The following is an 18,536-nucleotide window of genomic DNA, read 5'->3' on the forward strand; positions in this document are numbered from 1 at the left end:
CCTTCATTTCTGTGATGCTTCACCCTCCTGCTTCCTCCTCCTCTATTTGCTTTTTGGTGTTTTTTGGGGTTTTGGATTTTTTGTTGTTGTTACTGCAGATTCCCATTTTTTCTGCCCATCCTTTAAATTTTGGTATTCTCGGACTCCATTCTGGACCTCTTGTGTTTTATTCTATAGGCATTCCCTAGATACTCTTATCCACTAGTAAATAACTATAAGCATTTTGAGGACAAGGCTTATGCCACTCACCCTGTATCCTCAGCCCTAAAACAGTGCCTAAACATAGGGTACACCTAATAAATATTGGATAGGTTGAACTGATCTTTTTTTCTGTAGTCAAATCAAATCTATGGCTGACTCCCAGACCCACTCTATCAGCCCCTATATTTCCCTACAAAAAGTATAACATTCACTGTACTGTACATCTTAAAGAAAGACAGGGATCATTCTTCCCTGTACCTTTCTCCTGTCCCGTGGGTAAAATTTCTCAGGTTAAACTCCTGAGTAGAGTTTTTCAACCTGTGGTTCACTGACTGTTAAGGGTCATAAAGTTAATTTACGATGTTACAAACACCTTTTTTTATTGTTTTTATTATTATACTTTTGGTTCTAGGGTACATGTGCACAAAGTGCAGGTTTGTTACGTATGTATACATGTGCCATATTGGTGTGCTGCACCCATTAACACGTCATTTACATTAGGTATATCTCTTAATGCTATCTCTTCCCCCTCCCCCCACCCCACGACAGGCCCGTGTGTGTGATGTTCCCCACCCTGTGTCCAAGAGATCTCATTGTTCAATTCCCACCTATGAGTGAGAACATGTGGTGTTTGGTTTTCTGTCCTTGCGATAGTTTGCTGAGAAGGATATTTTCCGGCTCCATCCATGTCCCTACAAAGGACATGAACTCATCCTTTGTTATGGCTGCATATTATTCCATGGTGTATATGTGCCCACATATTCTTAATCCAGCCTGTCATTGATGGACATTTGGGTTGGTTCCAAGTCTTTGCTATTGTGAATAGTGCCGCAATAAACATACGTGTGCATGTGTCTTTATAGCAGCATGATTTATAATCCTTTGGGTATATACCCAGTAATGGGATGGCTGGGTCAAATGGTATTTCTAGTTCTAGATCCTTGAGAAATCGCCACACTGTCTTCCACAATGGTTGAACTAGTTTACAGTCCCACCAACAGTGTAAAAGCTTTCCTATTTCTCCACATCCTCTCCAGCACCTGTTGTTTCCTGACTTTTTAATGATCGCCATTTTAACTGGTGTGAGATGGTATCTCGTTGTGGTTTTGATTTGCATTTCTCTGATGGCCAGTGATGATGAGCATTTTTTCATATGTCTGTTGGCTGCATAAATGTCTTCTTTTAATAAGTGTCTGTTCATATCCTTGCCTACTTTTTGATGGGGTTGTTTGATTTTTTTCTTGTAAATTTGTTTAAGTTCTTTGTAGATTCTGGATATTAGCCCTTTGTCAGATGGTAGATTGCAAAAATTTTCTCCCATTCTGTAAGTTGCCTGTTCACTCTGATGGTAGCAAACACCTTTTTTTTTTTTTTTTTTTTTTTTTTTTTTTTGAGATGGAGTTTCACTCGTGTCACCCAGGTTTGAGTTGAGTACAATGGCACAATCTCAGCTCACTGCAACCTCCACCTCCTGGGTTCAAGCGATTCTCCTGCCTCAGCCTCCCGAGTAGCTGGGATTACAGGCATGCACCACCACGCCCAGCTAATTTTTGTATTTTTAGTAGAGACAGGGTTTCACCATGTTGGCCAGGCTGGTCTTGAACTCCTGACCTCAGTCAATCCACCCTCCTCAGCTTCCCAAAGTGCTGGGATTACAAGCGTGAGCCACCGTGCCCGGCCAACAAACACCATTTTTAATTAAGTCAAATAGGATATAATGACACACAAAATACCAAAATATTTTACACATAGTAAGGGAAAATATTTATTTCTTAAGGATCTGTCTGTCTGCATATACACATGAGTGGACTGGTAAAAATGTAATATGTACATCTCACAGGGGAATATGGTTGAAAAACGTTGGAGAAATACTGCTCTGAAGTACCCATTCCCTATATCCAGGTCAAATGTAACCCCAGTTATTACTTCTTCCTCCAATTCTACCCCAACCTCCACTCCAACAACATAGAGTGATATATGTCCTCCTTTTCAGCCCTAACAAACACTGCAAACTTAAATTCACTCCAGAGCAAGTTCAAAATAAGCCTTTTCATTTAAATAGTTTCATGAAAGGACAAGTTACTTAAAAATTGGGGACTTGTGTTGTCGCTTCAGTTTTTTCTTCTTTTAAACAAATTTCATCAAAATAAAAGTCAATAGGACATGGTATATTTTTCCAAAATATATTTTTATAGCATCAAAATAACTAGATAATATCTATGAAATTCTACAAACAGGTGACAAGATTGGGCCACCGCAGATACTACTTAGGCCTGTGAAGGTGACCCACAGTGCTTGTACTCTGTCTCCTCCAGAGGGTTCACAAAGGTGACAGCTAGGCACCTACTCCAGATCCTAGAAATAAGGGTGTTCATTGTAGACACTCTCCTTTCCAATCGTTGTGGCTTTTTGAAATCCTGGGATAATATATCTGGCTGATAGTAACTTGGGAGGGTGTCACTTTCTCTCTTAATGGCTTGCCTTTTTTTTTCTTTTTTTTTTCTTTTTTTTTTTTTTTTGAGACAGATTCTCACTCTGTCACCAGGTTGGAGTACACTGGCACAATTACGACTCACTGCAATCTCCGCCTCTCAGGTTCAAGCAACCCTCCCACCTCAGCTTCCTGAGTAGCTAGGACCACAGGGGTGTGCCACCAAGCCCAGTTAATTTTTTTATTTTTCATAGTGACAGATTTTCACCATGTTGGCCAGGCTGGTCTCGAACTCCCAGACTCAAGCGATCCCCCCCCCACCTCAGCCTCCCAAAGTGCTGGGATTACAGGCATGAGCCACCACACCTGGCCAATGGCTTGCTTTTTTAACGTGTTCATTTTTCAACCAAGACATATATAGGTTACAGGAAGCCTCTTGACCCAGCACGACATACACCACTGTCTGAGAGCTCATTGGAGAGCTGGGATTGTCCATTTGTCATGCAGCCATTGCCCTTCATCCTGGCAAGCATTTGTTCTTTCTGGGAGTCCTCAGCACCTCTGAACTCTTCATCCTTACGTGCAGATAGACTGGGCTTCGTTACCTGCTTTCAGTGCTTCTCCCCTAGCCCAGCACTCAAAACAAAAACATGAATTGTATCATTGGTATATGCCATCCAGGGGAAAGGAGAAAAACCTTCTAAAGATGTAATAATATGGAAGCTCTAAGTAATAGGGACAGGTAAACACCTGTAATATTGCTCAATGCAGAGTAGCAAAAAATGAGACTGGAGAAACCATCCTGTAACCTGGATACCAGGAAAAATCAGATGTATCAGCAAACACAATCATCCTGCAGGAGAAAGTGACACACAGTCACAATAGTGCAGGGCTTAAGGTTCAGGAGTGTCACTGAATGAGTTCCGATCCCAGTTCTACCACTTACTAGTTGTGGGGCTTTGGGCAGGTACCTAACCACTCTGAGTCCCAGTTTCCTCACCTAAAATGGGGACAATGGCAGTGCCTGCCTCATAGAATTGTGAAGATTGAGGGATGCAACCCACGTACCTGCACGTGACCAACTGACCGTGTTAGCTGCTAATGTCACTTATGCTCTTGTTATCACTAATAAGCAAACTCACTCTAGACAGGTGTTTACTCATTCACTTATTCATTCATTCAATATTTACATCAAGTACCTGTTAAATGAACGTTCAGCCTCAAACATGACAGACACACTCCAATTTTGGCCAAGGTGGTAGCATTGTTCATCAAACTTCTCTATGGCTAAAGTAAAATATCACTTGTATATTTCTGCCCAATTTTAAGCCCACCAAAGGGCCTTTTGGTCACAGTGTGACTCTCCTGTAGATGTGCCTGCAGGAAGAATGCACAGCACTGGCTGCAGTCTGGTTTCTCCCTGTAAATTAATGTGGTGGGTCTGGTTTCCACAGCAGTCTCTAGGGAGTTTGAGGAGTCTTCTAGGGGGCAATCCAATCTAGAGCTCTGATACAGTCAGGAATCGACTGGGTGAAGAAACTGACTTTACCTCAAGCTATAATGAATGCCACCTTGCAAAGGCCTGGTTGACCACATGTCTCTTCCCTTAGTGCCGTTTCTCCAGGCCTGGAATCCCCACCCAGTGGGCTGGCACCTGCGTGCTCTCATCTGCACGCAGCTGAGGTATAGGGACAAGAGCGATGGGCTGGGCCCTGCAGACCTCTCCCTCAGTCCACTTCTACCATAGGTAGCCACCTGACCCTGGGAGGACGGTTTGGAGTGCAAGGACCTCATTCTCCAGGGTTATTGACAGGATTCAGTAGTGTGGGAAAGATATAGGTGGCACCATCTGGAAATCAGGTGAAAGACAATCACAGTCATAGGATCTCTATCACGTGCCTCCAGCACTCAAGCCTGCCAGGAAGTGGGGGAGCAGGAAATTGCAGGGGAGTAGGGTGTGAACCTGTGTAGCTCCAGCGGCAGAGAAGAGCTGGCTTCTGGTGAGGACAGGGCTGTCTCTTGGTCACTGCTGTGGGATCCAACTGAGCAGTCTAGATGGACTAGTAAGCCACCTGCTGATGTCACCTGAAGCCTCCCTGGGTCCAATAAATTCCCCAACTGCCTGCTAATCGCCAGCATTAGGCACTGCTTAAGGGATGTCTTAGGTGTCTTATGTGAGTTAAGGCAGCAGTTAGCTACTGCTAATAAGAGCATATGAGTCGGGAGAAAGTTGTATAAATCAACAATAAAAACCCTTTGATGGCTTCTCTTGAGCTGATAATAAAACATATAGTTCTTAACATGGCTATAAAACATATAGTTCTTAACGTGGCTTCCAAAGCCTTGCATGACCCTGCTGACCTTTCCTGAGGCTCCTTGTGCCACCATTACTGCATTCAGGCCACATGGCCTTCTTCAGCATCTTACATGGTCCCAGCTATTCCTTACTTTAAGGCCTTTCCACATGCCCCCTGGTTCAGTCAGGGTCCCCCAGAGAAACAGAACCAATAGGATATATGCACTCATATGTCTGTATGCATATCATCCATGCATCTATAATACATATGCATATATTACACATACACATTTGCATATATATGCACATAAAGAGATTTATTTGAAGGAATTGGCTCATGCAATTGTGATGACTGACAAGTCAAAATCTGTACGGCAGGCTAGCAGGCTGAAAACTCAGGCAGGGCTCCTATGTTGCAGCCTTGAAGCAGAATAATTTCTTCTTCTTTGGGAAACCTCAGTTTGGGCTTGGGCCTTCAACTGATTGGATGAGGCTTACCCACATTACCAAGAGTAATCTTTTCTTAAAGTCAAGTGATTGTCAATGTTAGTCACATCTACAAAATACCTTTACAGCAATATCTAGACTAGTGTTGAACCAAACAACTGGGTACCATAACCCAGCCATGTTGACACACAAAGTTAACCATCACGCCCTGCCTGTCTGCCTGGGATTTCCCCCACATCCTCGCCTGACTGGGACCTTCTCACGCTTGGATACCAGCATAAAGGTCACATCTTCAGGAAGCCAGTTATGACCCCTCAGCTTATGTAGGTGCCCACAGTTGTTCCCCTGGTAGCACCTGACATTTTTCCTCGATTGCCCTCTCCCACCTCTAAGCACATCTCTGTGTGTCTGTGTATTTCCTCATTGTATCTCTCCTAGTTGAACCTAAACTCCATCAGAGCAGGGTCATGTAGGTTTTAGTCACCACCGCAAGGCTGCTGTAGCCCACAGAGTGTCTCTGGACACATTAGAGAAAGGGTCCCTTCCTGCAGATGGATGTGCCCCTCACAGTTAGGGTCTGGTGAGCAGAATGTGGGCTGGATGTCATCCCACTGACTCCAGCCCTTGTGCAGGAGTCAGACTGCACACCCAAGTGGAACAGTGGCAGATGGTAGGTGAGATGGTGCCTTCCATAGGAGATGGGATGAACGAGCATTCCCCTGACACAGCTGTGCAGGGCCCAGGTTCTGGGATGCTTGAACTTTGCCCCAGGGACATCTAACCCAGAGACCCCTGATGGCAGGCAGCCCTACTAAGAGGATACATCAGAATTGGCTGGAAGGGGCATGTGTACCTTGTAGAAGCTTTGACTCAGTTTAGCACTCTGTTTATAATTTGAGCAAAGCTTTTTAAAGCCTGTTATTTTTTAAATTCCGAATACAGAGGATAAACCCTTGGGTAAACCCTTGGGCACGGGCCCAACTAGGAGCATCAGCCAAAAATAAAGACGTTTCTAAACTCTACTAATCCTTTCAAAGCCCAATTCGTGCTGTGGTTAATACCTGAAACTCCAAATGGCTTCGCCACCCCACCCACACAGTCCCCTTGGCCATGTGCATGCTGGGCCTCAGCCAATCTCTCACTGTTTGGCAAGTTTGCCAGCTTCTGAATTGCTGTTTGGGCCTACCCTCTTCCAGGACAGGATGAGGCAGTTCCCTACACAGATAGAAACCAAGCTCTGCAGCAGAGCTCAGAGCTGCCCTAGAACTGGTCATGAGGGACATTCGAAAAGGCCATCATCTTCAAAAAAGAATGACCCCAGGTAGACATGATTCGGAAGAGGTGAGAAGCTGTCAACCAGGACTAACATGTTTGTTCTACCAATGGTGGATTTAGTCAACAAATATTTGCTGAGCCCCTGCATAAATCTGGTGCTGGGAAAGGCCCAAGGATTCAACAGTGAACAAGATAGAGGTCCTACTGTGGCTTTCTCCAAGGCCTACCAGCCGGATGCTCCTGGGATGAAAGGGAGGGAACAGCTTCAGATGCTTTTCTAAATCAGCTCAGGCAAGGGGTCATTGTGCCCACCCACTACCTCCCCAACTCCCCACAGGCTGGGTGTCCTCGAGTATACTTATTAAAAATTCTCTTTTGGAATCTTGAAGATCATGGTGGATGGGAGGCAGCACTAGATTGCAGCTCCCACTCAGATGGACAGAGCAGTGGGTGGAGGCTCACATTGTAACTTTCACTCCAGAACTACTGCAGGAATAAATCAGGAAAGCTGAGAGAACCCACAGACCCTATGAAGAAAGCAGATTGCTCCTGCAGGACCCAGGAGACACCCCAAATACTGTGAGGGCCCAAACTATGGAAGTGGAAAAGGGGGAGTGTCCATCCCGAAACACACACCATCACTGGGGAACCTGACGATCTAGATCATGGGAGAAGATTCTGACTTTACCTGGAGCTGAGTCAATTTAGAGAGCCAAATGAAATACAGGGGTAGAGGAAGCAGCAGGAAAAAAGCAGCAGGGTCCCCTAGCAAGCCATTTCTGCCTTGCCTCACAGGGGTCCTTGAGGAGGGCTGCCAGAGGCACTGGGGAAAGGCCAAAGGAGAAGAAAACCTCCAGCTGAACTTTGTCTCAATTTGAACCAATCCAGAAGTCTCCTGGCCAGAACTTGGGGGAGGGTGTGAACAGGGTGTGCAGGCTCCACAGGTGGTGGAGGCATGAAAGCCCTAGTTGCTTTCACAGCTGGGAGGCGGGTAGCCTGGGGCAAGTTCTCAGCCCTGCTCACCCAGTGCCAGGAAACAGGCTCAGCGCCATTAATGGGGCACAGTGGGAGTGAGACTGGCCCTTCAGGTTGCATGGGAGCTGGGTGAGGCTGTGACTACTGGCTTTCCCCTACTTCCCTAACAGCCTGCACAACACGGTAGAGGTAGCCATAATCCTCCTGGGAACAAAACTCCATTGACCTGGGAACTATACCCCCATCCCTCACAGTACCTACAGCAAGACCCACCCAAGGAGTATCCAAGCTTAGACACGCCTAGCCCTGCCCCCACCTGATGGTCCTTCCCTACCCACCCTGGTAGCAGAAGACAAAGGGCATATACTCTTAGGAGTTCTAGGTCCCCACCCACCACCTGTTCCTCCCCATACTACCATAGCTGATGCTCTCTTGAAAGCGTCACCTCCCGGCAGGAGGCCAACCAGCACAAAAATAGTGCATTAAACAACCAAAGCTAAGGGCCCTCACAGAGTCCATTTAACCCCCCTGCCACTTTCACCAAAGCAGGTGCTGGTATCTACGGCTGAGAAACCCACAGACGGTTCACATCACAGGACTCTGTGCAGACAACCCTCAGTACCAGCCCGGAGCCTGGTAGTCTTGCTGGGTGGCTAAATTCAGAAGAGAGATAACAATCACTACAGCTTGGCTCTCAGGAAGTCACATCCCTAGGAAAAGGAGGAGAGTATTACATCAAGGAAACATCCCATGGGACAAAAGAATCTGAACAACAGCCTTCGGCCCTAGACCTTCCCTCTGACAGAGCCTACACAAATAAGAATGAACCAGAAAACCAAATCTGGTAATATGACAAAACAAGGTTCTTTAACACCCCCAACAAATTACACTAGCTCACCAGCAATGGATTCAAACCAAGAAAAAATCCCTGATTTACCTGAAAAAAGAACTCAGATGGTTAGTTACTAAGCTAATCAGGGAGGCACCAGAGAAAGGTGAAGCCCAATATAAGGAAGTCAAAAAAATGATACAAGAAATGAGGGGAGAAATTTTCAATGAAATAAATAGCATAAATTAAAAACAGTAAAAACTTCAGGAAACAAAGGATGCACTTACAGAAATGCAAAATGCTCTGGAAAGTCTCAGCAATAGAATTGAACAAGCAGAAGAAAGAACCACAGAACTCGAAGACAAGGTTTTCAACTTAACCTGAGAGAGGAGAGAAGGAGACCCCCATATTGTTGTATGTTGTTTTATACTCAGTACCTGTTTTAAGAAGAAACAAGGAAATGAAACCAAAGGCAGGCAGCCCGACGCCAGGCACCAGACCCAAAAACCAGGCCTGGGCCTGCCTGACCTTAGCCCGATAGTTAAAATTCAACCTATGACCTAGCAACCGATGTTACCCATAGATTCCAGACATTGTATGGAAGGACATTGTGAAACTTCTCGTTCTGTTCTGTTCCACTCTGATTACCGGTGCTTGCGGCCCCTGTCAGAGAACCCCCTAGATTGTTCAATCAATCACGACCCTTTCATGCAAAACTTTCAGCGTTGTAAGCCCTTAAAAGGGACAGAAATTGTGCACTCGACAAGCTCAGATTTTAAGACGCTAGTCTGCTGATGCTTCCACCTGATTAAAGCCACTTCCTTCACTATCTCGGTGTCTGTGGGGTTTTGTCCGTGGCTCATCCTGCTACAAACCCAATCCAGCAAAGACAAAGAAAAAAAGAATATGAAAATATGAACAAAGTCTCCAAGAAGTCAGGGATTATGTTATACGACCAAACCTAAGAATTATCGGTGTTCCCAAAGATTAGAAAGTTTGGAAAGCATATTTGGGGGCATAATCAAGGAAAACTTTGGCAGCCTTGCTAGAGACCTAGACATCCAAATACAAGAAGCTCAAAGAGCACCTGGGAAATTAATCACAGAAAGATCATCACCTAGGCACATAGTCACCAGGTTATCTAAAGTTAAGATGAAGGAAAGAATCTTAAGAGCCGTGAGGCAAAAGCACCAGGTAAGCTATAAAGGAAAATTTATCAGATTAACAGCAGATTTCTCAGCAGAAACCCTACAAGTTAGAAGAGATTAGGGACTTATCTTCAGCCTCCTCAAACAAAACAATTATCAGCCAATAACTTTGTACCCAATGAAGCTAAACATCATAAATGAAGGAAAGATACAGTCTTTTTCAGACAAACAAATGCTGGGAGAATTCACCATTACTAAGCCAGCACTACAAGAACTGCTAAAAGGAGCTCTAAATCTTGAAACAAATCCTGGAAACACATCAAAACAGAATCTCTTTAAAGCATAAATCTCACAGGACCTATAAAACAAAATACAATTTAAAAAAAAAACAAAATAACAGGCAATAAATAGCACAATGAATGGAATGGTATCTCACATCTCAATAATAACATTGAATGTAAATGGCCTAAACGCTCCACTTAAAAGATACAGAATCGCAGAATTCACTGACCATCTGCTGCCTTCAAGAAACTCACCTAACACATAAGGACTCACATAGACTTAAGGTAAAGGGGTGGAAAAGACATGCCATGCAATTGGACACCAGAAGTGAGCAGGGGTAGCTATTCTTATATCAGACAAAACAAACTTTAAAGTAACAGCAGTTAAAGAAAGACAAAGAGGGCCATTATATAATGGTAAAAGACCTTGTCCAACAGGAAAATATCACAATCATAAATATATATTCACCTAACACTGGAGCTCCCAAATTATAAAACGATTACTAATAGACCTAAGAAATGAGATAGACAGCAACACAGTAACAGTGGGGGACTTCAATACTCCACTGACAGCACTAGACAGGTCATCAAGAGAGAAAGTCAACAAAGAAACAATGGATTTAAACTATACCTTGGAACAAATGGATTTAACAGATATTTACAGAACATTCTACCCAATAATCATAGACTATATATTCTGCTCTTCAGCACATGGAACTTTCTCCAAGATAGACCATATGTTAGGCCACAAAACGAGCCTCAACAAATTTAAGAAAATTGAAATTATATCAAGCACTCTCTCAGACCACAGTGGAACAAAACTGGAAATCAACTCCAAAAGGAATCTTCAAAACCATGCAAATACATGGAAATTAAATAACCTGCTCCTGAATGATTATTGGGTCAAAAATGAAATCAAATGGAAATTTAAAAATTCTTCCAACTGAAGGACAATAGTAACACAACCCTATCAAAACCTCTGGGATACAGCAAAGGCTCTGCTAAGAGGACAGTTCATAACCATAAACACCTGCATCAAAAAGTCTGAAAGAGCACAGACTATCTAAGGTCACACCACAAGGAACTGGAGAAACAAGAACAAACCAAACCCAAACCCAGCAGAAGAAAGGAAATAGCCAAGATCAGAGCAGAAGTAAATAAACTGAAACAAAAAAAATACAAAAGATGAATGAAATAAAAAGCTTGTTCTTTGAATGAAAAGATACATAAAACTGATAGACCATTAGCAAGATTAACCAAGAAATGAAGAGAAAAAATTCAAATACGCTCAATTAGAAACAAAACAGGAGATATTAAAACTGACACCGAGAAACATAAAAGATCAGTCAAGGCTACTGTGAACACTTTTATGCACATAAACTAGAAAACTTAGAGGAGATGGATAAATTCCTGGAAAGATACAACCCTCCTAGCTTAAACCAGGAAGAATTAGCTACGCTGAATGGATCAATAACAAGCAGCAAGATTGAAATGGTAATTTTAAAAATTACCAACCAAAAAAATTCCAGGACCAGATAGATTCACAGCCGAATTCTGCCAGACATTCAAAGAAGAATTGGCACCAATTCTACTGATACTATTTCACAAGATAAAGAGAGAATCCTCCCTAAATCATTCTATGAAGACAGAATCACCCTAATACCAAAACCAGGAAAGGACATAACCAAAAATGAAAACTACAGACCAATATCTCTGATAAACATAGATGCTAAAATCCTTAGTAAAACACTAGCTAACTGAATCCAAAAACATATCAAAAACACAATCCACCATGATCAAGTAGGTTTCATATCAGAGATGCAGGGACAGTTTAACATAAGCAAGTCAATAAATGTGATACACCGCATAAACAGAATTAAAAGCAAAAATCACATGATCATCTCAATAGATGCAGAAAAAGAGTCGACAAAATCCAGCAACGATTTATGTTTAAAACTCTTAGCAAAATTAGCATATAAGGGACATACCTCAATGTCATAGAAGCCATCTATGACAAACCCATGGCAAACATAATACTGAATGTGGAAAAGTTGAAAGCATTCCCTCTGAGAACTGGAACAAGACAAGGATGCCCACTCTCACCACTTCTCTTCAGTGTAGTACTGGAAGGCCTAGCCAGAACAATCAGACAAGAGAAAGAAATAAAGGGTCCAAACTGGTAAACAGGAAGTCAAACTGTCACTGTTTGCTGATGATATGATTGTTTACCTAGAAAACCCCAAGGACTCCTCGAGAAAGCTCCTAGAACTGACAAAATAATTTGGCAAAGTTTCCAGATACAAAATTAATGTACACAAATCAGTAGCTCCTCTAAACACCAATAGCGACCAAGCTGAGAATCAAATCAAGAACTCAAACCCTTTTACAATAGCTACAAAGAAATAAAATAATTAAAAATATACCTAAACTAAGAAGTGAAAGACCTCTACAAGGAAAATTACAAAACACTGCTGAAAGAAATCATAGATGACACAAACAAATGGAAACACATCCCACGCTCATGGATGAGTAGAATCAATACTGTGAAAATGACTATACTGCCAATTCAATGCAATTCCCACCAAAATTCCACCATCATTCTTCACAGAACTAGAAAAAGACAATCCTAAAATTCATATGGAACCAAAAAAGAGCCCACATAGCCAAAGCAGCACTAAGAAAAAAAAAAAAATCCAAAGGCATCACCTTACCTGATTTCAAACAATACTATAAGGCTATAGTTACAAAAACAGCGTGGTACTGGCATAAAAATAGGCATGCAGATCAGTAGAATGGATGAAGAACCCAGAAATAAACCCAAATACTTACAGCCAACTGATCTTCGACAAAGCAAACAAAAACATACAGTGGGGAAAGGACACCCTATTCGACAAATGGTGCTGGGATAATTGGCTAGCCATATGTAGGAGAACGAAACTGGATCCTCATCTCTTACCTTATACAAAAATCAACTCAACATGGATCAAGGACTTAAATCTAAGATCTGAAACTATAAAAATTCTAGAAGATAACATTTTTAAAAAAAAACTGCTTCAAGACATTGGCTTAGGCAAGGATTTCATGACCAAAAACCCAAAAGAAAATGCAATAAAAACAAAGATAAATAGCTGGGACTTAATTAAACTGAAGAGATTTTGTGCTCAAAGGGAACAGTCAGCAGAGTGGAAGAAAATCTTCACAATCTATACATCTGACAAAGGACTAATGTCCAGAATCTACAAAGAACTCAAACAAATTAGAAAAAAAAAAAAAAATCCCATTGAAAAGTGCATTAAGGACATGAATAGACAGTTCTCAAAAGAAGATATACAAATGGCCAACAAACACATGAAAAAAAAAATGCTCAATATCACTTATGATCAGGAAAATGCAAATCAAAACCCCAATGCAATGCCACCTTTCTCCTGCAAGAATGGCCATAATCAAAAAATAAAAATAAAAACCAGTGTATTTTGGCATGGATACAGCGAAGAGGGAACACTTCTGCACTGCTGGTGGGAATGTAAACTAGTACAACCACTATGGAAAACAGCATGTGGAGATACCTTAAAGAACTAAAAGTAGAACTATCATTTGATCCAGCAATTTCACTACTGGGTATCTACCCAGAGGAAAAGAAGTAGTTATTTGAAAAAGATACTTACACATGCATGTTTATAGCAGCACAATTCGCAATCGGAAAAACGTGGAATCAACCCAAATGCCCATCAATCAATGAGTGGATAAAGAAACTGGTATGATGAGGCGTGGTAGCTCGTGCCTGTAATCCCAGCATTTTGGGAGGCCAAGGTGGGCAGATCACCTGAGGTCAGGAGTTCAAGACCAGACTGAACAACATGGCAAGACCCTGTCTCTACCAAAAGTATAAAAATTAGCCAGGCATGGTGGCGGGTGCTGTAATCCCAGCTACTCAATGCTGAGGCAGGGGAATTGCTTGAACACAGGAGGCAGAGGTTGCAGTGAGCTGAGATCACACCACTGCCTTCAACCTGGGCGACAAGAGCGAGACTCTGTCTAAAAAAAAAAAAGAAAGAAAAGAAACCATAGTGTGTGTATATATATATACACACACACATGATGGAATACTACTCAGCCATAAAAAAAAAAAAAAAAGAAATAATGGCATTTGCAACACCCGGATGAGATCAGAGACTATTATTTTAAGTGAGGTAACTCAGGAATGGAAAACCAAACATCATATGTTCTCACTTGTAAGAGCTAAGCTATGACGATGCAAAGGCATAAGAATGACACAAAGGACTCTGGGGACTTAGGGTGAAAGGGTGGGAAGGGGGTGAGGGATAAAAGACTACAAATTGAGTGCAGTGTATACTGCTTGGGTGATGGGTGCAACAAAATCTTACAAATCACCACTTAAAGAACTTAACTCATTTAACCAAACACCACCTATTCCCCAATAACTTATGGAAATAAAAAATTTTAAAAATAATTTTTTTAAAAAAAAACTGTGAAAAAAATGCTCTTTTGATTTTTCTCCTCCACCCCCAGGGTCTAGGAGAGTCAGGAATGTTTCCAGGGTCTTCTGTGTTCTTCGCCATAACTGAAGTTGTGGGCGCAGTTGGCAGGGAAAGGGGCCTGGTCCCAACTTTGCCAATAAACAGCCCAGTCACACTGGAGCAGATGTGAATGACCTGTGTGGATTGGTTTATGGACCTGGTATGAGGTCCTTCCACCTTGACTATGAATTCTCTGCTCCCCTCTTCAGTAATTCTCAATGCATATGGGGGCAGGGGACATATGTCAATTTAAAAGTCATTTCACGATCCCAACCAGTATAAGCTTTTCATTTAGAAAATAAAATTACTTTGAATTTTCAAACAGAAAGTTATAGGATTTTTCTACTTATCAAAGGGGAATATGGGTTTTAAAGGATTAAGAAATGGTCCTTCCCATCTGGGCCCTGAAAAGGTTGCAGGTAGTCCAACTACTGATTCTTCCAGCAGCACGGCAACCTTCAGCCAATCAGACATCTCCATTTGCCCCAGGTGTGCTATACCGTACCATCACTTCCCAAGAGTGGCATGACCTGGGAGAGTTTAGGAAGCCCTGCTGTGGCTCCAGTCATGTGCTGACCAATGTCATAGCCAGGAGCCATGTGGGGTTCGGGAGCCCTCTAAATAAGCCTAGTCCAGATTGAGATGTGCTGCAAGTGAAAAGCACACACTGCATTTTGAAGATGTGGTACCAAAGAATTCAAAAACACCTCAGTAATAATTTTATATTGATAAGATGTTGAAATGATATTTTGGATATACTGGGTTAAGTACAAATCACTAAAATTAATTTTACATTTTACTGTTTTTACATAGCTACTAGAAAAATTTATGTTTTATACTTGACTTCCACCTGTGGCTTGCATGGTAGTTCTGTTGGACAGAGCTGCTGTGGGCAATCCCTTTTGCATTGTGACATGAGGGAAAAGGCAGAGGCACCATCAGGTGGAAGAGATTTAGTGGCTGTGGGGAACCAGGAAAGGAAATCAATCATTTGATTAAAACACCTTCACAAGGTCCAGCATGTAAAAGTGAATACCAAGAAAGAAAGAGGGGAGTGGATAGGAAAGAAGAGAAGAGAAAGAAGGGAAGAGAAGGGAAGGGAAACAAAGAGGAAGAGAAGAGAAGAACAGCAAAGGAAAAGGCTCTAAACCTCATTCATTCCTCCATTATCCCCTCATTCCTGAGACCCCCCTAATGTCCCCAGCACCACAGACAATCCCACTTCTGCTCTGCTATTATATTTGGCTTCTGGAAAACTCCGCTTGTCACTTTGGTTCAGTTCAACAAGTACATTCTATGCACCTGCTATGTGCAAAGCATTGTGCTCGGCAAAGGAAGAACCGCAGTAAATGGCACAAGTCCCTGCCCAAGGAGTCCAAAGTCTAGTGGAGAGCCAGCTGTTGAAAGAGGTGATAACTGCACAAACCACCCAATGCTGGGGACCGCATGCTGAGGCAGCACAAAGAACTGAAAGCTATTTATTCATCCAAAGGGTTCCCTGACTCTGCCCCAGCTGGGTGGCAAGTTTCTCTAAAGAAGGCATCATGTTATATTTTTTTCTGCATCTGTCACTGAGCTTCTGCACTCAGAAAATCCTGATCAGTTGAAAAGGCTGGAGTGATGTGGTAGCTTTGAAATCAGATGCGGGCTTCAAATCCCAGCTCTGCCTCTTAATAGCTGTACGTATGACCTTAGGCAAGATTTTCACCTACCTGTGCCTCAGCTTCCACAACTGTAAAAGAGCAAAAAGATCTACCTAGTCATGTCTTTGTATTTAATGAGCTTAGCTCTATAAGTGTTTACCACAGTGCCAGCACATACTAACAGCTAAATGTTAACAATGATTATTATAACGACTATTGTTATTATTCCCCAACCAGTCCTTGGTGTTCCCAGCATCATGTTTGTTTTCTGTTTTTCTTAGCCTGCAACACCATCGTGGAGAAATGAGTGAAGAAAGACTTCCTACGGGGTCACAGGGGCAGAAGGGGATAGGTGTCTGGTGTCTGGCAAGGATATTACAAACAGTACTCCATTATTCCAACTTAATGTCAGCTGTAACTTCCCTTAGCCACAAGACCTGTGCCGGCCTCACGTGATTAAATATTAATACATTTTTAATGCATTTGAAAAGACTTAGTACAATTTTGTACTAAGGTACATAAGATATATGGCAACAAATTGTTAATTGTATGATGGTAGCTTTTTTGTAGTTGAAACTCTTAGACTCACTCCTTTTCAATAACAACGACAAAAGAGGTAACAGAGAGCAGACTGAGATGCATAATCATTTATACATTTATTCAACACATTTTAATGGAACATCTAAAAAGTTGTGGCCAAGCACTTAAGGAACGGTAAAAATAAATTAGGGATCCTACCTCACAGAGCTTATAACTTAGTTTAATTATGCATGGCCTTATAATGAAAGCAATGCAAGTAGAAAGTATTGTACCAGGCACAGCCCAAATGCACTCCCATGGATGGTGATGAGGAGATGACATCCAGCTGATGGGTAGGATCTAGACAAGTGGACATAAAGAAAAAGAAACTCCAGGTGGAGGAAAACACAGAAGCAAAGGTTTGGGGGTCAGGAAGGAATCAGGTATGTCTCAGAATATAGACAATTTGATTTGGCTGGAGGGTAGGCCGTGAAGGGGAAAATCTGGAGATACAATTAGAAAACTAGCCTGGATCAGATTATAGATGGTGTATTAGTCTGTTTTCATGCTGCTGATAAAGACATACCCAAGACTGGGTAATTTGTAAAGAGGTTTAATTGCCTCACAGTTCAGCATGACTGGGGAGGCCTCAGGAAACTTACAATCATGGCCTACAGGAAGTAAACATGTCCTTCTTCACATAGCAAGAAGTGCGAAGTGAAGCAGGATGGCAGGGGTGGGTGCAGTGGGCGGGGTAAGTCCCTTATAAAACCAACAGATCTCATGAGACCTCACTATCAAAAAAACAGCATGAGGGTAACCGCTCCCACGATTCTATTACCTCTCACTGGGTCCCTCCCAGGACAGGTGGGGATTATGGGAACTACAAGATGAGATTTGTATGGGGACACAGCCAAAGTATATCAGACGGTCTTAAACATAAGTGAAAGCCTTATTTACATAAGTTAAATATCAGTTTAACTTTACATAAGTTAAAGACAGGTTTTACGCCGTCAACTGCACAGGTCTTTAATTGTAATTTGATCAAGGAAACAATATAATCAGAAAGATTCATCTTGAAGACTCTGTAACATGAATCAGCATGAGACAGAATAGTTGGGAAACTACTTTAATAATCAAGAGGTGACAAAGGCTTGAGGGAGGACATACTGGTAGTAACAGAAAGATTCAGGGGACAGGATTTGCCCCCCCAGCTGGATGGGGTGGCCAGGGAAGGGATCAAAGATCAGTCTAAGGTTGTGCTCAGGAGAGTGGGAGGACAGGGGTGCCCTTAACAGAAGCAGGCACCACAGGAGGAGGAGCTGGTTCAAAGGGAACATGGTGACCCGGAGTTTAGATTTGTAGCCTGGCAGCCAGCCAAGGGATGTATCCAACAGGCAGGTAGTGCAGGTTGGCAAGAGGTCTGGTGCAGACAGATTTATGAGTCATGAATGCAAATTAGTAATTAGAGTCATGAGATTGGATCAAACTCACTGGACGGTGAAACTGCAAAGAAGGAAGAAAAGCAAATGCAGAAGGTGAGGAGAAAAATGCAAGAAACAGAAGAGGAAGGACTGGGCCAGGGTGGCCTCTACGGCGAACACCAACCGAGAAGGCAGATCTGAGAGAGAGGAGTAGGAGTCAGGAAGCAGTAAACACCTTGAAACAGGATGGGGTCCTGAGGCTCCTGGCACACTCCGAACATGCGCACACCTTCAGACAGCGCCAAACCCCTGCAAGGGGAAGTGGGTTACCCTTAGACAGCCAGATTTTAAAGACCCTAAAAATTCCCCCAGTTTATGCCCCACCTCTGTCCCACTGTACACACCTACTGAAAACAAATTCTCCTCTACTGGCCTGAAAACCGCACCATCCTAACTCTGACATGGATGAAGGCACCCCGAATTCCAGGAAGCCTCTGTTAATGTGTCCCCCGAATCCAGAAGTTCTTAG

This window comes from Chlorocebus sabaeus, chromosome 10 (genome assembly GCF_047675955.1).
Source record: "Chlorocebus sabaeus isolate Y175 chromosome 10, mChlSab1.0.hap1, whole genome shotgun sequence".
In the NCBI taxonomy this organism is placed as follows: Eukaryota; Metazoa; Chordata; class Mammalia; order Primates; family Cercopithecidae; genus Chlorocebus; species Chlorocebus sabaeus.